This window comes from Periophthalmus magnuspinnatus, chromosome 3 (genome assembly GCF_009829125.3).
Source record: "Periophthalmus magnuspinnatus isolate fPerMag1 chromosome 3, fPerMag1.2.pri, whole genome shotgun sequence".
In the NCBI taxonomy this organism is placed as follows: Eukaryota; Metazoa; Chordata; class Actinopteri; order Gobiiformes; family Gobiidae; genus Periophthalmus; species Periophthalmus magnuspinnatus.
The window spans coordinates 20949257-20970034 of record NC_047128.1 but is presented as its reverse complement, the minus strand read 5'-3'; positions in this window follow the sequence as shown (position 1 = coordinate 20970034).

Sequence of the window (20778 nt, the reverse complement as noted above, 5' to 3'; positions counted from 1 at the left end):
GTTATAATTGTTCATACATATGTGAATGCTCTTATCCTCCATTTAAGGCACCATTACTCTGAAAATTCCCGTTTTCACCTCATACACACACTCTTTATATAACACTGGTCAAAAGCTTAAAAAAGTCAGTTTTTCATGATCTAACATAAGCCACCATCACCGTACTGCTTAATGCTTCAGATATGAATTGTGGTTTGACAAATGTTAAGCTTTTGATACAGGGTGTTTAGCTGAGCTTAGTGCCATGAGGTATTGTAAGTTGTAAAAAACATAAATGCGTATAGCAAAAGTTATTGACGTAGACTGTGATTACAGATACTCATTGTGGGAATCAGTGTTTTTTATTTAATTGTGGTGTAGACACAAAGCATCAAAGATTGACATTATATTAAAACATTTTTATCTCACAAAAATGTTCCTGGAATAGTTTTCTTTGCACATGTGAGAGGGATGCAGCCTGAATGTTCAGAATTACTCAGTTATTAAAGCAACAAATCTGGATATTTTAGTCTCTTGCAACATTACAACAAAAAGTTCACAGTGAGGAGTGTCGAAAATACAACATTGTACATTTTGGTGTTCATGAGCCATGGAAATGTCTTATTTTTTTGTTATTTGTTCTGTGGAGAATTCAGGTGATATAACTCACCATCTGCCAGCAAATCCGTCTGCAGCTTGTTGGAACAGCTTGATTCCAATTCCCAGCTCAGCCTCAGTCAGCATAGATCTCCGAGAAATGAGGATTGAGAATGGGAACAACGACAGTGACATTTTGGTAACTTTACTTCATCACTTTCTCAATAGAGTCCTTAAAACACAGATGCAGATGGCAAAACTACAAGAGGCAATTTGCAAAAGCAGTCATTTCAGTTTCTCATATTATTTTTTTTCCTTTTCTGCTACTTTTAAAGTTAATAAAGCCATTTAAAAGTAATCCAGGAGGAAGCTATATACATTGTATATTTTCTTTTTAAGACAGTGTGGTTACACTTACTCTCCACATAACCCAAAAACAATGTATATACCTCATTAAAGGTGCAGTATGCAACTTTTTATACATGGCACATTACTTAACCATATTTGGGGATTTATGTCATTGAGTGGAAGATTATAACCAAAAGGAACAACATTTCAATGGAGACAAGCAGGAAGAGGCCCCCCTCTAGGCTAAATAAGAGTCAGGTTTGTGGAGATGCAAGCCCACTCATGGTAATGACATATAGGTTTCATTGCAAAAAATAAAATAAAATGCCTTGTCCCAGTATAGATATATTGTAAGAGCAGCTCTTGATGGCAAAATACATCTGCTGCATCCAAAAATTGTAACGTCTGATAATTAGGAAGTCCGAATTCACATGCTAGTTGTTGTTAGCTTAACCGTCACAGCAAAACTACGTTGCACTCCCCTTTGTTGTGAAAAAAACACTTATATACTAAAAAAAAAAAAAAAAAAAAAAGAATTAGGTGTTCAGAATTTATCAGCTAAGTGAGAAATAACCTTGGACCACTGAAAAATATAAAAAATAGTTCTGTTATGTTTGTAAGACAGTAACAATCAGGTACAGCACCTTTAAGTACAATGTAACATTTTATAATGACCCTGTTGTATTATTTAGGTAGTAAATAGAGATCATCAAAACCTTTAACCCCATGTGTAAAGCCGTGTGTGAAATGTGTCTCGCACTGCTCAGATTACGTTGCAGTGCACATGATTTCTGGGGGCATGGATCAATTATACAGCTACATGTCAGCTCCTTGCAGTATCTCAGCGATGATCAATGCACTGTTTCTCATAAATCTACCAACACCCGTCGATATTACCCGTATAGTGAGCCAACATCCAGACAGTGGCTCAGAGTGTTAGCTGGCGGCCATGTAAATAGAAACGTGTGAAGCGCATCAGAGAGTGAAGACAATATAAGACTCCAACAACTTCACATTGAAAAGGTCATGGTTTTATTCTGGTCCTGCTTTCACTGACAACCATCCCTTATTCCAGATTGTTTAAAGATGTACTAACTTCCTGCGATGCATTTGTGTAGGCACTAGTCTTGTTTTACATTATTTCTGCAACATTATCCAACTAAATTAGAAATGCCTTAAAGGTCACATGCCACGATGTAATGTTCTAATTACTGCAAGTTTGTGCTGCAGTGGATGGTTTTACAGCAAGAGTTTCTGTAAATGTACACGAGGTGGTGTCTTCTTCCACTATTAGGCTCATTTTTTCTCTACGTTTGAGACACACGCGGATATTACTGTAGGTCGTTCTGTCTGTGATTTGGTCCATCTGCCCAGAGCTTTGGCTGCATGAGCGTTAAGACAGCTGCGAGAGTTAAGACGGCTGCAGTACATCCAGAACGCTGCTGCTCGGGTCCTGACTAGAACCAGGAAGTACGAGCACATAAACTCTTTTAATGTTAATGTTGTGATGGTTATTTGTGATTATTCATGTTTTGATTTGTTGTATTGTGATTTTAATGTCTTTTTTATTCTGTAACGCACTTTGAATTACACCTTGACTTGCCTAACTGCTGGGGACAATAGTAGTGAACACGGCAAAACAGTAACCCCGGGTGTACATGGACTGTGTGGTGTATTTCAGGACTTGCTCAACACTTACAAAGTAATTAAAGTCAATATGTCCTGTCACACCGACCTCTGACCTGTGTGGCTGCGGGTTTTGTGAGTGTGTCGAAAGAATCCGCAAGAAGTCTATTTTTCCCAGACACTGCAGTGGTCTGAAGCAGTTTTCAGGTCATTAGACATGTGTTACGGTGTGAACCTGTGTGAAACCGTGTGCCCTGATGAAGACGCAAGTCGAAACGCGTTGGGATTAAGAAATAAAAACTAACTAAGCATATAGAAGTGCCTCGGATCTCTTCTTTCTGCTTCTTTCATGTGAAACTGTGTTGCTTTAGTGAAATACGCACCTCAGTGGCGTGACAGGCAATCTGCAAGTAACCCGGTCAAAGCACGTGCCAAACCTGCTCTGTAGTTATAGTGTAAACCCAGTGTAATTGCAGAACTTTTAAAAACGAAAGCAAGCTGCAAAACAAACAAACCCTTTTCCACAAATGTGCTCTAAAATGGCTATTGGTGCCTCCATGTCTGTTTTCATGTTGGTCTAGTTCTACTGTTTTGGTCAGTTTTCTAACTTACTTTCAGCCTGGTTTGGTGGTTATTTAACAGAACACAGATTATACTTTAGAAATAGCTGGAAGTATAAATGCAGTGATGTAACTATTCTTGAAACGCACAGATCTTTTAATGTACATAAATGAGCCTTAGTAACGCTTTGCATCATGGGGAAGATCTACTTTAAAGGCTTAAAAAGATTAGATCTGTGTATTTTCAAGAACTCTCATCTGGGGCCTCAGTCATTCTCACTGTTCTTGTCCTTGTCCATTTGGTTTGCCTGAAGCCTCACAGTGAAGCAAACAAACGAGTTGGCTCTGGTCCCTTATTCAAAAATGATCAAGATGGCGCTCTGGGCTGTCATGAGTTTGTTCAGTTTTCCTCACAATTCTGTTTCAAATTAATTTATTTGGGACATCCTGTCAAGGGTCGTGGGGGACCTCATCACCCAAGGACAACTTCCCCAGAGCTTGCTTATATTTGTATGTGTAACTGTATTTACCTGGATCGAGGAAGTCCCCACCCAGTTAGGACGAGACACCATTCGATTTTTTTCGATACTAGTACCTTAACGATACCTACTTTTTGGTACCAATATCTGCACTGTTCTTTTTTAGATGCCTGTATTTTTAAGTGTAAATGAATGGTGAATATCGTGCAAAAATAATTTAAAACATAATACTATATGATGTTCAGTTATGACTCAAAACAAATGTGCAAACAAATGAACCGGTATCGCACAGCTGAGCCTCATATGGACTTAACACGCTTTAGTTTCACTTTTGTTTTCTCCACTTATGGCACTTTATATCAAAAGTAAAGCTGTGGAGCACATACTTTGTCATGAAAACCTTTACTGTGTGGTTAAATGGGCAAAGGAGGACGATTACAGCAGTTTTTATGCAGACTCCTTTGGCTTCATCTTCATACACACGTTTACTTCTGAATTATGCATTTATTAATGTCGAGGAGGATTTTGGCAGAGTTTGGTTCACATGATCTGGGTGTGGATTTATTATTACGCACAACACTTTGTATAAGTGGCACAGAAAAGGCCCTGCACTGGAGACTTGATGTGTTTTCAAATGGAGGCTGGTTGAATCTCTGGACACACGATTTCTTCATCTCTTCTGTTTTACCGATAAGACGACACACTGCACTTTGTTTGGACACGTGTAGGCCTCTGTTAAAATGTGAGTGCAGTTTGGGCACATGTAGGACTATGTTAAAACCTGAAATCTGTTTGGACACATGTAGGACTATGTGAAAATGTGAGTGCACATTAACCCCAACATTCAAAGCGAAAGGAACCGAAAGTTGACACAGAACAAATTTAAGTTTCAGTGCCCTGCCTTACAGTCAGCCCTGGAATCAAACTTGCAACCTTCAGTAGACACCAAGCTGAAACACAAGGATTAAAAGAAAACACCACTCCAGGTAGGCCATGCTATAGATCGAGATACAACATTATATCAGAAAGAGTTAATTGTGTGCAATATATGGCAACTAAAGGCACTACACGTAATTTTCATTTTTTATTTTATTAAAAATGTGAAAAAGAGAACAAGTACACGGTTTGCAGTGATCCAAAGTTATCACTTACCTTATGCAGTGAGTTTTTATGTGCTTTTCACAACTTAAAAACAGAGCGTAGTTTTGCCGTGATGAGAGTACTAACAACTACTAGCATGCTAACTGCCCTCTTCCTGATACACAAACAAAAAATGTTCGAATAAGATGCAGACACCTCATTTTTTTTTTTTTATTCAAGAGCTGCTTATAAAATATATGTGTACTGGGGTAAGACAAACGTTGCACAAATACAAAAATAAATAAATAAAATGTATACAGGGCTTTAAAGAGACCATCAAGGAGCTTGCTTTGGTTTTGGGATAGTGCCTCTGGTAAATATTCATCATAGTTTCACATCAGCCATCAAAAAAGAAGAAGAAAGGAGAAGAATAAAAAAATAAAAAAATAAATAAAAGAATAGGCTCCAGGCCCTACCAGTTTTTTAACAGAATATCTCCATCTATGCCATCAACACCAAAAATTCCATACAAAATGCAGGGCCAATTTACACACAAGGAACACATTTTCCTGGCAGTATAAACATTAATTTAATAAACTAAAGGGGTTGTCATTAAGTTTAATTAGTCTAATTATAAATAATGTGCAAACAACGAGCTTTGGTCCTTGTTAACATTACGGTTGCTAGGTAACAGTTATGGAAATGCCTGTGTCATAATACTGTCTGTGTCCAACCAGGAAGTAAAATAATAAGCTTTACTATAAAAAAACAAAACAAAATAATACTAATAATAATAATAATAATAATAATAATAATAATACACAATAAATTATTATTAATATTAATATTATTGTTAATATTAATAACAATAATAATAGACAATAAATTATTATTATTATTAATATTATTGTTAATATTATTATTAATAATAATAATACACAATACATTATTAATATTGATATTATTAATAATAATAATAATAATAATAATAATAATAATAATAATAATAATAATAATAATAATAATAATAATAATAATAATAATACACAATAAATTAATAATAATGGTAATAATAATGATGATACTACTACTACTACTACTACTACTACTACTACTACTACTAATAATAATAATAATAATAATAATAATAATAATAATAATAATAAACTAGGCAAATGCTAACCTTTCATATCCACATAAAGTTCAAATCGTAAGAAGTTTAAGTTTAAGCTAAAACAAAGAGAGAAAAAATCGGCTATGGTTGCAAGGCTAGCTAGCTGTCTCCTTCAGCGTAGGATCCAGCATAGGAATAACCCAAAAAGATTAAAAATACATCAAATGGAACGTTGTCTGTCTTGTGCCTTATCTGCTGTGAGCCGCCTAATGTGGTGCCGGAGAGTTCAGAGGAAACCCAATTACCTGCCCTGGAAAAAGCTGAGTTCCTTTTGCAGTCTGCTGTCATTATTATCCACCTGTGAAATGAAACAAGAAAATACTGTTTACTTTCATATTTGTTGAAGATTTGTTGCACAGTTGGAAAGTGGAACACCTTGGTCCTGGTTGTTTTTTGGATAATGTAGAATAAATAACATGTGATTTTGATGTACTTTGTGTTGGAAACAGGGAATTAAGGCCTAGTGGATGGTGCCCCTAGTTGGATATCTTTATTTTTCTGTTCTTAAATGTTCAAAACAGCGAGCAGAGCTTGCAAGCAAAGCATATTTATCACATTTAAGAAATAGTGTGTGAATGTCAAGATGGGTCACGCAAATTGGGTTCTTCTGTTAATCCCATGCATGTTATATTTCTATAAGAGTTACTTTGTGTGTGTGTGTGTATTTGGTTGTGTGTGATTTTTACTAAGATTGAAGGCTACTTTAATGTTCAGTGTTTTTATGAAGATTTTTGACATAAATACAACTAAAATGTTTATCAAGTTTTTCATCAGCAAGCATAAAGTTTAAATATGTCTCAAAATGCATGGAAAATTATGTGTAATAGTCTGAAAAAAGTAGATATTGTTAAAATAAATAAATTAATAATAATAATAATAATAATAATAAAAATAATAATAATAATAATAATAATAATAATAATAATAATAATAATAATAATAATAATAATAATAATAATAATAATAATAATAAAAACAAAGCACATCAACAAAACCAGTATAAAAAAAAAAAAAGTCTGTGGATGGAAGTCAATTTTGTGAAGTAGTTAACAGTAAATCGACTTTCTCTATTGTTACTACGAGTCAGTGGAATAGTTAAAGCCAAATGAGATTATAACATGCACAAGTTTTCAAAAGTTTGCACATGTGACAAAGAAATGGCTAATGTCAAAGCAAGTTTACACCCATCAGTCAATGTGTATGAAAGAAAGAGGATTTGTAATGTCATATTTGAGGGGCGAGGTGTGTTGTATTAGACGTGTGTACCATATGTTCACAGGTCTTTCATCCACCTGCACCAAACTGTTACTCTTACTTAACATCAGCCTGTCCATGGACTGCAGGTGGAAACTAGTATTTATGTGATAACCTGGCACCACACTATACATCTCTCCTGTTTGTTTAAGGTCAAAGTAATGTTACGCACTGTCCCTGTCTAAATAAAAGCATACCATACCATATTATACCGTATTTCTTTGTAGATTGGCCAGTTTTCTTAATTCAAAGTGAAAACTTACATGTAACGAAAGTAAATTCACCGCAAATTTCAAAACCTATGCGTTAAATCTGTAGCTTAAAATAGAATAGGATGTAGAAATTCATCTTTGGCACCGATGAAATCACACACTACATAAAACCAGAACAAATGATAACATAAAGAACATACAAAGAATAACATAAATCATAAAGACATTAACTATTTTATTGTCAATGTTCATGTGTTGTGTTATTTGTAAAGGTCCTGTACCCATTCTTTTCCATGTATTTGAGCAAAATTAGTTGCACTTCATTACAGGTACATTGCACGCGCAGCTCTTGAGGTCAAAGGTCTGCTGTGCATTGTCTGCATCTGTTTTATTGTTCAGGAATCAGGAAGTGTGCAGTTAGCATGCTAGTTCTTCATAGCTTTACTGTGATGGCAAAAGTTGTGAAAAGCTGTGATTAACTTGGATTCGAGGACTGCATAATTTAAGTGAGGAATATCTCTGGACTGGACCATTGTGAATCTTTTTAAATGAACAGTTTTTTGTTTTTTTTTTATGTTTTTAAGACAGCAAAAAAATCCGATACAGCACCTTTTAATTATGCATCAGCAACACCGCAGCTCAGCATAAATCAGATTCCTCCCTTTGCACCATTCTGCATTGAGACGCTCCATCATCATACACAAGTCACTCTCGTTATTTCACTTTTACCCTGGACGAATACAAATTGTAAAAAGTACACTTTATCTTACTTTATTTACCTATATCATTTTGAAAGATTTCGTTTCCATGCAACAAGCTGCCAGCCCGACGCCTCTTACACGTGATGTTGATGGATGATGTTGGGAGCGCATGCAAACTACATGCGTGGCGAGGAAGAGGAGGCATACATCTTTATATCTAGCGGTGAAATGTGTGGCTTCTGCTGCACACAAATTGCCGGTAACTTGAACAATGACCTCGAGCTTGGAGAATTTAGTTCAGAGAGACAAAAAAAAAAGAGAGAGTGTGTTTTATACAGCAAACATACTTTTCGGCTCACAATAGAGAGAGTGGTGAACTTTGGCACTGTTCTGAGCTGATTTGAGAATCATTTTTACAAAGATATTTATAGATTTTAGTGGTTGTGTTTGTGTCAGATGTGGGGTAAAATACATCAGATTGTCGTCATAGAGAAAGTACAGGCGTGTTTGGGGTTAAAGGTCCTATTTTCTTGTGAGATTTTAGTTTTATTATGTTGTTACCTCATCAAAAACATATTGTTGTGTTATATTTTGTTTCGTTCACACATATTTGAGTAATTCCTAGTCTGTCTACAGCTCCAAAGCTCCACCTTGTGATGTCATGAAGTGGTAGTTTTCAAGTTAACAGCTCCTTTTACCTTTAGTTCAGTAGAGATTGGCAATTCCAGGGCTGAAATCATCCAAATGATTGTAGTGAAAGTTTATGGAGTTTAAAACACTTACTGTATGACCACATGACATCTCAGCCTAAATATGTAGGATTTGCATGTTAAACATGTGTGAATGAAACAAAACACAACTCCAGATCTGTTTTTGATGAGGAAACAACATTATAACACAGATCAGAGTAATATAGACCCTTTAAAGGTATTTTATAAATGTGAATGAATGACTGAATTTGATTTATTATTGTGTCTGGCATACAAAAATGACGAGCTCTTTAATGAGTTTATAAGACACCATTAACAAAATACAATAAAATACAATAGGACAGTTGCCAGACGTCTGTTACAAACAATAGACTCATTTAAACAAACTCATCTGCTGCTTCTTTCAGGCTTTACAGAGAAATGATACCAACTTATAAACTTTACAGTGAAACAACCATTTCATCTTATTGTCGTCATTACACCAAAACATATCAGAGCGTTGGGTGAACATTTCATCAAATAAAGGATTTCTAAATTCTTCATAAACTGGACAATACAACAAAAAAATGAGCTTCACTTTCCACTTCTCCAACTCACATAAACCACAAAGTCTTTCTTCTTCAGGGGCTTGAGAAAACCTCCCAGTTTTTAAGTCCTGTGCCGTCAACGATCTTTGATTCCCTGACATAAAGTTCTGTCTTAAATGTGTCTTTTTATTTGAATATATGTTTGCAACTTGGGTTTAGCCAAGATCCCATTCATCCACCTCTCTTTGTAACTGGACACCACTTTTGCTCTTATTCTGTTGACGCTGCATGGCAAACTGGCAGCAAAAACAGCCCATTGCTCTCCTGCCCAGGGTGACTTGGGTTTACTCCACAAAGACCTTTTTACTCTATTGTCAGGTAGATTACATTTTTTTAATACAAATTTTCTTGTGGAGAGTCAGTCGCCTGCTTGTCGTCTCCATATACGTATACTAATGCTCACAGTATGGTATTAAACTTGTCTATCTTTATACCAAATGACTAGGTAACAGTACTGGGTCAAGTTACAAGTCAGATCTGTGGAGAGGCGACCAATCTCACTATAAAAGATGCATGGTGTTTCACAATAGAAACACCTATAATTGAATAAATATAAGTCTGATAAGTGAAATGCCATATTGTACAACATTCCAGGCAAAGTAACACCATCTTTGTGGAGAAGCAGGTGGCAAATCCCATACCAGAAAAGTGACATACTGCACCTTTAACCACAGTATGCAAAACAACCTTCTCAGTCTAGTGAATCCATGTATTAATGTTCTGCTTTAAAGCCTTAAGTTGTTGCTGTTAAATTAAACCAGAGCCTTTTCTACGGGGTATAATTTGTCTCATATTATTATAATTCCTACAGCTTGTGTTTATTTATTTATTTGAACAAAAACAGTGTGAATTAATGAACATTACTTTATATGTGCCAGTTTTATCTGCAAAACCAATTCTCAACTTTAGTCCCCAGGCAAAGTGTAGAGATGCCGGCAACAGACATGAAGAAATACTATAGTTTAAACATTGATAATAATACACATTTGGACCAGTGTGACTGGATTCGATCCTACGCTTTGCGCATTAACAACCGTGCTGCTGTCCATGGTGCTGAACTTTCACCAACTGTTGCTACGGTTACAAGCTACAAAATCTGATTATTATCTGATTTCTACACATTTACGTTTACTTAAAGGACACGGAAACTCAATCAGCTGTGAGTAATCAGAGGGAGCATTATCGGAAAGAAATCATGGGACTTTGCAGTTTAGATTTCATTTTAATAATCTTTTTAGCTAAAAAATAATAATAGTAATAACAATAATAATAATAACAATAATACGATTTTGAGTGTGCATGCAACCACATCAAGTACATTTATTTATTTATTTTTATTTATTTATTTTATGTGGTAATGTAATAAATAGGAGCCATGAGGGGCGGGTGCGGAGAGATCCGGGCAGCAGTCGAAGGCGGGGGACCTCGACGACCGGATCTCCGGACATGGAGACTAGCTCTGGGGACATGGAATGTCACCTCGCTGGGGGGGAAGGAGCCTGAGCTTGTGCGGGAGGTTGAGCGTTACCGGCTAGATATAGTCGGCCTCACCTCCACGCACAGCTTGGGCTCTGGAACCCAACTTCTCGAGAGGGGTTGGACTCTCCATTTCTCTGGCGTTGCCCGCGGGGAGCGGCGGCGAGCTGGTGTGGGCTTGCTCATTGCCCCACAGCTCAGCCGCTGCGTGTTGGGGTTCACTCCGGTGAACGAGAGGGTCGCGTCCCTGCGCCTTCGGGTCGGGGACAGGTCTCTCACTGTTGTGTCGGCCTACGGGCCAAACGGCAGTGCAGAGTACCCGGCCTTCTTGGAGTCCCTGGGAGGGGTACTAGACAGTGCACCAACCGGGGACTCCGTTGTTCTCCTGGGGGACTTCAACGCCCATGTGGGTAACGACAGTGACACTTGGAGGGGCGTGATTGGGAGGAACGGCCTCCCCGATCTGAACCCGAGCGGTGTTCTGTTATTGGACTTCTGTGCTAGTCACAGCTTGTCCATAACAAACACCATGTTCGAGCACAAGGGTGTCCATCGGTGCACGTGGCACCAGGACACTCTAGGTCGGAGGTCGATGATCGACTTTGTTGTCGTGTCATCTGACCTCCGACCACGTGTCTTGGACACTCGGGTGAAGAGAGGGGCTGAGCTGTCAACTGATCACCACCTGGTGGTGAGTTGGATCCGCTGGCGGAGGAGGAAGCCGGACATTGTGAGGGTCTGCTGGGAACGTCTGGCGGAGCCCTCTGTCAGGGGGGTCTTCAACTCCCACCTCCGGGAGAGCTTCTCCCTGATCCCGGGAGAGGTTGGAGACATGGACTCCGAGTGGGCCATGTTCTCCACCTCTATTGTCGATGCGGCTGCTCGTAGCTGTGGTCGTAAGGTCTGTGGTGCTTGTCGCGGCGGCAATCCCCGAACCCGGTGGTGGACACCGGAAGTAAGGGATGCCGTCAAGCTGAAGAAGGAGTCCTATCGAGCCTTGTTGGCTCGTGGGACTCCTGAGGCAGCTGATGAGTACCGACGGGCCAAGCGTGCCGCGGCTCGGGCGGTCACAGGGGCAAAAACTCGGGGTTGGGAGGAGTTCGGGGAGGCCATGGAGGAGGACTATCGGACGGCCTCAAAGAGATTCTGGCAAACCGTCCGACGCCTCAGGAGGGGAAAGCAGTGCTTCACCAACACTGTTTACAGTGCGGGTGGAGAGCTGCTGACCTCGACTGGGGATGTTGTCGGGCGGTGGAAGGAATACTTTGAGGATCTCCTCAATCCCACTGTCACGTCTTCCGAGGAGGAAGCAGAAACTGGGGACCCAGAGGCGGACTCGTCCATCACCCTGGCTGAAGTCACTGAGGTGGTTGGCAAGCTCCTCGGTGGCAAGGCTCCGGGGGTGGACGAGATCCGTCCTGAGTACCTCAAGTCTCTGGATGTTGTGGGACTGTCTTGGCTGACACGTCTCTGCAACATCGCGTGGCAGTCGGGGACAGTACCTGTGGAATGGCAGACCGGGGTGGTGGTCCCTCTGTATAAGAAGGGGGACCGGAGGGTGTGTTCCAATTACAGGGGAATCACACTCCTCAGCCTTCCCGGTAAGGTCTATTCCAGGGTACTGGAGAGGAGAATCCGACCGATAGTCGAACCTCGGATTCAGGAGGAGCAGTGTGGTTTTCGTCCTGGTCGTGGAACACTGGACCAGCTCTATACTCTCCATCGGGTCCTCGAGGGCTCATGGGAGTATGCCCAACCAGTCCACATGTGTTTTGTGGATCTGGAGAAGGCATTCGACCGTGTCCCTCGTGGTGTCCTTTGGGGGGTGCTCTGGGAGTATGGGGTCCGGGGCTCTTTGCTAAGGGCTGTCCGGTCCCTGTATGACCGGAGCAGGAGCTGTGTTCGCATTGCCGGCAGTAAGTCAGACCTGTTCCCAGTGCATGTTGGACTCCGCCAGGGCTGCCCTTTGTCACCGGTTCTGCTCATTATATTTATGGACAGAATTTCTAGGCGCAGCCAGGGGCCGGAGGGGGCCTGGTTTGGGAACCACAGGATTTCATCTCTGCTGTTTGCAGATGATGTTGTCCTGATGGCTTCTTCGAGCCAGGACCTGCAGCAGGCACTGGGGCGGTTTGCAGCCGAGTGTGAAGCGGCTGGGATGAGAATCAGCTCCTCCAAATCCGAGGCCATGGTTCTCGACCGGAAAAAGGTGGTTTGCTCTCTCCGGGTGGGTGGTGAGTCTCTGCCCCAAGTGGAGGAGTTCAAGTATCTCGGGGTCTTGTTCACGAGTGAGGGAAGGATGGAGCGGGAGATTGACAGGCGGATCGGTGCAGCGTCTGCAGTGATGCGGTCGCTGTATCGGTCCGTTGTGGTAAAGAAGGAGCTGAGCCGGAAGGCGAAGCTCTCGATTTACCGGTCAATCTACGTTCCTACCCTCACCTATGGTCATGAGCTTTGGGTAATGACCGAAAGGACAAGATCGCGGATACAAGCGGCTGAAATGGGCTTCCTCCGCAGAGTGGCCGGGCGCACCCTTAGGGATAGGGTGAGGAGCTCGGTCACACGGGAGGAGCTCGGAGTAGAGCCGCTGCTCCTACACGTTGAGAGGAACCAGCTGAGGTGGCTCGGGCATCTGCTCAGGATGCCTCCTGGACGCCTCCCTAGGGAGGTGTTCTGGGCATGTCCCACCGGGAGGAGGCCCCGGGGAAGACCCAGGACACGCTGGAGGGACTATGTCTCTCGGCTGGCCTGGGAACGCCTTGGGGTCCCACCGGAGGAGCTGGAGGACGTGTCCGGGGTGAGGGAAGTCTGGGAGTCCCTGCTTAGACTGCTGCCCCCGCGACCCGGCCCCGGATAAGCGGAAGAAAATGGATGGATGGATGGATGGATGTAATAAATAATTAAAATAATAAAATAAAATAATTCTATAAAGGGTAAAATTTTGTTGGTGATTGGGTGTAAATATGTGTAAAAAATTGGTGTAAAAATGTAAATTGAAATGTTTTGATGATGGTTATTGCAGTGTCTCTGCAATTACTCAATGTACATGAAACAAAATCCAATAGAAAGTTAAAAAGATTTTTATTTTGCACATGATAACAAAGGCTTATTTATTTATTTATTAATTAATTAATTTTATCATTGTAGGAAACTCCAGCTGTAAACCAGTTCTATCTTGAATGGACAGAATTAGCTCATTGCAAATTTGTGCCAGAATTTCCTTCACAAACAAAATATCCTATCTTATTCTGCCTAAAAAATGGCTGATCTAAAACAAGGTCTGAAATGTGATTCTTGTATTAGTTTGTCAGTTCATGTTTCAGTGTTTTTGTCAATTCTCCTGGATGCGAAAAGTGAAGCTTGAACTGAATCCTATTATTAAAACATAAATCACAAATCAAACCACAACCGCAGAGCTCGTCAGAAAAAAAGTAATTCGATCATTTTCCCAAATCGTGCAGCCCTAGAGTCAGTCAATATCAGTCAATGATAAGCTCCAGATTCACCCACTGACCCTTGGCCCACATTTTAAACTAAATAACATCTTTTTGCAAAAACATTTTTCCGTGGATACATATTTTTTGGGCTTTTGTTGAACTAGTAGAAATAGGACTTTGGATCCTTGGAAGATGAGCGAGTCTAAATGAAGCTCTCGTGAAGTGGTCTGAGGAGATGTCTGCTGATGCGGGTGAGAGGCGCGTTCAGGTTCATCAGCTCATTTTAGGAAAATCAATCGCAGTTTTTACATGTGATTATCCTGTACCGCCAAATGTCACTTCAGACTGAATCTAAAAAATACAGTTTTTTAATGGGCCTTTCTATGCTTGTTTTTCTTTTAGTTGTTTTTGGACGATCATTGAAACCTTGGTTATGTTAAGCAACTTGCCTCGATGACTGAGGAACTTGGCAGACATTTTTTATACTCACCTAAAAGACGTTGCTCTCTGACTAGCCAAAAAAACAGCAAAAAAAAAAGTCATTGCGAGGGACTGCACATATCCCCTCCCCGCCCACACCACTTGTTTAGCACAAGAGGACACTAAGCAACGCTGTCAATCAAACGTTTTGTTAACATTAGCGGGAGTGACCTTGGACAAAGAAAGTGCCTGGCCTGTTATTACGGACACAATAGCACAGGAAATACCAGGATCATGTAGAGCGGGTTAATATGAACATTTTAAGATGATGAGAAAATGACGAGGCTGACAGCAGCAGTTATGGAGGAAAGGGCCACAGTTTTCTAATGTGAAGTGAATTGGAGCCAGAGTCAATGGAGCCGGAAGCGCAGCCCATGCTCGCTTCCTGTTTCGAGGTGTGGAGGTGCCAACACCCACATTGCTCTTTAAGTTTACGGTGACTCCCATTGGACACCGCAGTCCAGAGTCCAACTTATAACATCATGATCCACGGGTGTCACGGATTATAACTATATTGCAGACATACGCACGATATATCTTCTTTAATACAGTGACAACAAGTTCAAGAGCGAACCACAGGAGGCGTACACATGATAACGCAATATAAACTGTACAAGACAATACATCCTTCAGCCATTACCCAGGCCACTTAACAATAGCTGACACAGACTACACATAGTGACAATGTCAAAGTGCCAGAGTTGAGACTTGAGAACCACTATTACCTCTTATACAGAAGACACTGGACCGACGGAGCTGTTGGTTTCAAGTTGACTTCTCTGCTCACCAATTAGACTAGTGTCAGCTGGGAAGAACAAATGTGGATGTTGTGAAAAGTTAAAATATTAGTACAACGATCCCTCATTTATCGCAGGGGTTACGTTCTAAAAATAACCCGTCATAAGCAAAATCCTGTAGTCTCTTGGCTGGCCGGGACGCAGAACACAATGTGCGTTCATATACTGTCAAAAAAATCCACGAAACAGCGAGACCATGAAGGGTGAACCACAATATAGCGAGGGACCACTGTATACAAATATCTGCTGGTTACTGATATACTGCAGAATAGAGGGGAAACTATTCATTGGGTTTGTCTTTTTGTTTTTTGGTTATTTCAATTATGGGACAGTCAGTCAAAACCATAGACTGTATAAAGAAGTGGGGCAAACAGGGCACATTTTGAGCTGAATTTGATATTTGAAATGCTGATCACGAGTATCATAGCAACCAAAGAGCCAATCTGAAAAGAAGCTGTTCGAGGTAACGTCCCTTCCTGTCCGCGCCGCTGGTTTAGCAACGCTGTCAATTCAACCTGTTGCTAACACTCACGGGAACGACCTCGGGGAAAGAAGGCGGCTGATTTATCTCTTAATAATCTTCGTATCTTGATTTACGAACACAACAGCGGAAAAAGAATACCAGACTAGTCAGAAACATACAATATATCACACATATTCATCTTTTGCTTCAGTGATCCAACAGTCTACTTTTGTTAAACAGTATTTGATTTGCTCATGACATGTATATTATCTTACTGAAATATGAATCTCTTATCCTTTAGTCCAAAATGTAGGGGGGCCTTTATTTAATCGAGGTCCATTTCTCCACATTGGATTTGAAAAAGCTATCTTGTGTACATTGTTGTCTTGGAACAGTGCACAGAGTAACCAGATACCAGAAGAATCCCATTATAAGGAGCTCATCAACTCATGTCCAGTTGCTTGGCCTTGGCTTCAAAATTGACGGTTGGAAGGTTTGCATACTTTTGGCGGCCATTTTGGACCCATTATTATTCCAATCAGTGAGGACGGCATCTTCTTACCTTTTGAGGGACAATAAAAATATCAGTGTTGCATGTTTTGTTAGAGCCATCTACTTGGTGCAACATGCAACAGAGTATCAGTTAAAATGTATCTACATGGGGGTACAAAGTTGAATTATATATGCTTTTAAGGAAATTTGTGTAATGCTACGATATTTAATTATTTGATTTTGGGCAAGTTTATCAGCACAATTTGTACATAAAGAAATTCAAAGTGCTTTTCAGAATAAGAAAGACATTAAAATCACAATACAACAAATCAAAACATAAATGATCACAAATAATCATCATAAAATTAACATTAAAAGAGAAAAGTGCAGAATAAGAGATTGCATATTCCTGATGTTTACTGGTCCTAAAGTAGTAGTAGTAGTTGCTCTAGCTCAGGATTAGTCCAGGTGTAGCTCTAGTTTAGTCCCAGTTTTGATGTGGTGTGTAGTGTGTATGTAGCTCAAGTTGACTGTGCAGCTTCTGTTATTGTTATGCTAATGTATTATTTTTATGTATTGTGCAAGCAGCTGCTTTGGAGACTCTTGGCAGCGTGTGTTCTCAGTGGGCATTGTCCAGCTATTGCCTCTTGCACACAAACTGTAGCATTTCTCATAGACCAAACAGAAATGTCCTGCAGACACATTCAAACTCTGGGATTTAGATATAGAACTAATCATTGTGCTCCCTGCAGTAGTGCACAGATTCCAGTGCCCAGTCTTATCCATCGAATAATTTATGAATGTGTTCAAAAACTGTGAAATGTGCAGTATTAAAGAGAACATTTCACTACAAAACATCATGTCATGTTTATAATAGCCATGTTGATATTTTGTCTTTTTAATACTTTACTCATAGTATTAATGTTTTTATCAATGCTAAAATGATATAATAATAATAATAATAATAATACTAATAATAATAATAATAATAATAATAATAATAATAATAATAATAATAATAATTGCATTACATTTTAAATAATTGCATTACATTTTGTTCAAACTGATACTAATAGTGACAAAATAATAGTAAAAACAAAACCAAAACAAAACAAACATAAGTGGTGCCTCCTTGGACCACAGCATGAGAAGCACTTGTGCCTAAAAATTCTCAAGAATTGCTTCAGAAATCTGAAATTTTTCAGTCCAAATTTCTATTTAGAGATCACAAACAGGGTGAGGGAAACATTAATCTGCTGCTAAAAAAAAAAGGCATATTTTCTTCCCAAAATGCTCCTTTGCAATCAGCAAATACAAATCTTTACAAACAAACCCTCGAACAGATCAACCAGCTCATTGTGTTTGTGGAGTCATTACAGATGCAAGTAAACACATTATGTTCCACTGTATACAAACAGTACCATTTCCGTCTTGATTACAAAGATTTCTGTTATTTATTGTGTATCACACCAAATTTTATTCCATAATTCAGAAGATTGGCCTGACTGAAACTTGTGCCCAAGAGCTCAGCAAATTAAGAGGTCGGAGTGTAGGAAATAACTGTCAACGCAATAACAACACAATAACATTATAACAAGTTATGTCATGTTTGGAGTGACAGCAGCTCAGTGGTGAGAGTTTTTGTTTCGACCAGTACATACTGACGCAAGACACTTCACCCACCTTGTCTGGTGTAAATGTGGTGTAAGTGAGTGAATGTGGTGGTCAGAGGGGCCCATGGCACAGATTGGCCTCCCCAGGACAGATGTGGGAACAGAAGTAGACCACCCCACACAGTCAAGGAGAAATGTCACATAAAGCACTTAGTATCATGTATCATGAAACACACCACATGTGTCCAAGCTATTATTATTATCATTGTCAAAAAAGAATTGCCCATTTTTTTGAATTAGTAAGATATTTTTCAGTTAAAAAGTGAATCTAATCTGAATTTGACTTTTTTCACTGGGGTGGCCCAAGGATAGTACAATAAAACTAACAAAGTTTATTTGTATAGCACAATTTGTACAGAAAGAAATTCAAAAATGCTTTACAGAATAAGAAAGACATTCAAATCATAATACAAACTAATAAAATCAAGAGTGCAGAATAAAAAACTTTCAGTCATATGCACAGCTAAACAGAAGTGTTTTGAGCCTGCATTTAAACATTGTCAAAGTAGAGGCCTGTCTCACATCTTCATGAAGACTGTTCCAGATTCTAGCTGCATGAAACTGTAACTCTGATTCCTCATGTTTAGTCCTGACTCTGGGCACCAGCAGGAGGCCGGTCCCTGAACAATACAATACAATACCAATTTACATAGAGGAAAAATCCACCAGAATACGGGAAAAAATCTTCTTTTTGAAAACAAAACAAACCCATTCCTTCCAAGTGTGTGTATATGAACCAAGCCTTAGCCCAGCGCTTCACCTCTGCATGTGCGTCGTTGGACACACCTCCCCGTCAAGGCTCTAACCGCTCAGCCCTGATCCACATCTTGGGTGAAAACTGTAATTAGAAAATTGCAAAGTGATCCCTGTGAGATGCCATTTACCCTAACTCTAAGTACATTTCCAATCAGCTTGTATCTCTAAACACTTAAAGTACTTTTTAGCTTCTAGCGCGGCTTAACCTTTGCCAGACACCTTTCTCTGGGAGCGGTGAAATATATGCATGCGCACACTCCGCTTGTTGAGACACTTCATACGTGACCGTCTTTTTCAATTACTCTCATCACCTCGAGCAAACAACCGCCGCGATCGCTGCTGCCTTGGATGGGGCAAGTGCAGCCGGCCCAGGCAAAGGAGATTATGACGGCAAATTGTATCTTCTTTCCTGTAAAGCCCTCGGAGCTGGAGTGGGAATGAGAACGCGTCAGGGAACTCAAAACAAGGTAGACTGCCAAGAGAAAAAGGACAAAAAAACAAGACAATTAAATATCCATCTATTTAGTGTCTGTGCCCCAGGGAGGCAGTAGTGCAGTGTGATAAGCGCAGGGGGCAGTTGTGTCCCTGGGCAGGACACTTCAACTCAGTTGCCCACTCAGGTCAGAGTAATGTGGATGATTGAGATAGATCGGGCGTCTGGTTGTCTGACCAGCGAGTCTCTTTTAGATTCTATTTGAATTCACAGGGGTCTGGAATCGAACCATAGAGTGTGAAAAACTTCTGTTCTTACTTGGGACGGTCCAATCACAGACAGTAATTTGAATCATGTGTCAACGCTTGAAAATTCTCATAAGTTTGGTGCTAAGTTCGTAGATTCTATGTTATTTTTCTCTTTTTACTCATAAGACGCCATCTTTGAATCAACTTAGACCATGCATTTTTGTGATTGGTTAATGCACCCCAAAAAACATGCAACTGGCTGGTTGTAAGGGAAGAGGAAGTAATAGTTCCAGAGTCATTAGGACTTGTATAATTTATTTTAAATCAGAACAAATACAGGACAGGTTGTTAAAAAAAAAAAATTAAAAAGTAAATGTATTTAGCTTGAGGACAGGGGATGATACCGTTTTTTAAAAGAAAATTCACAAATGTTTTCATTGTTAATCATCTGTCGTCTGAATCCTGTGGCTTCGCTCTAAAATAGATTAAAGTTCTGGACTCAATGCAGGGCTGGTTACCATGTGACCTGCTCAAATCACCCAGGATCTGTCTGCTGGTGGACAAGAGACCAATGCCATGTCTGAGCAGAGCTGTTTTTAGAGAGCTGAGCACTGGAATGGTGACATATGCCCTGCTCATTTTGACAGTGTAAAAAAGCCACATACTCCTACACTTCAAATGTGGATGAAGAAAATATCTTTGAATGTGGCGTGAGAGGGTCAGTGGTGGGAGGGAAGCTGTGACTAAACAATGGGACAGTTTTAGGTTGTCTACAACAGTTTAACTTTTAGCTTTTGGATTTTATTTTGATGTTTGTTTTGTTAAGTTTTGGAAAATAAAGTTGCTGTTTTTTTTAATTATTTTAAAAAAGAACTGTAACTGTCAGATGACAACACAGAGATGATTTCTTCAAGTGAAGCCAGAAATTTCAGATCACTGCAAACACGACACTGCGGCAATACACAGTCAACAATAAATACAAAGGCTGGATCAAACGAAGCACATGCACTTTGCAATGAGATTAGGGAGCCTTCCAGCTCTCCAGAACGTGGGACACTCTTCTCCAACAACTACCAGCCAGCGGAGTGTGGTCAGCCCGATAGATAACAGCAGGGAATAACAGCTTCTGATAAAGACAGAAGTTACCATAAAACATGTCAAGGTAATACCTCTTACCAGTGGTGTGCAGACAAAATAATCAAGGCAAGCGCTTGTC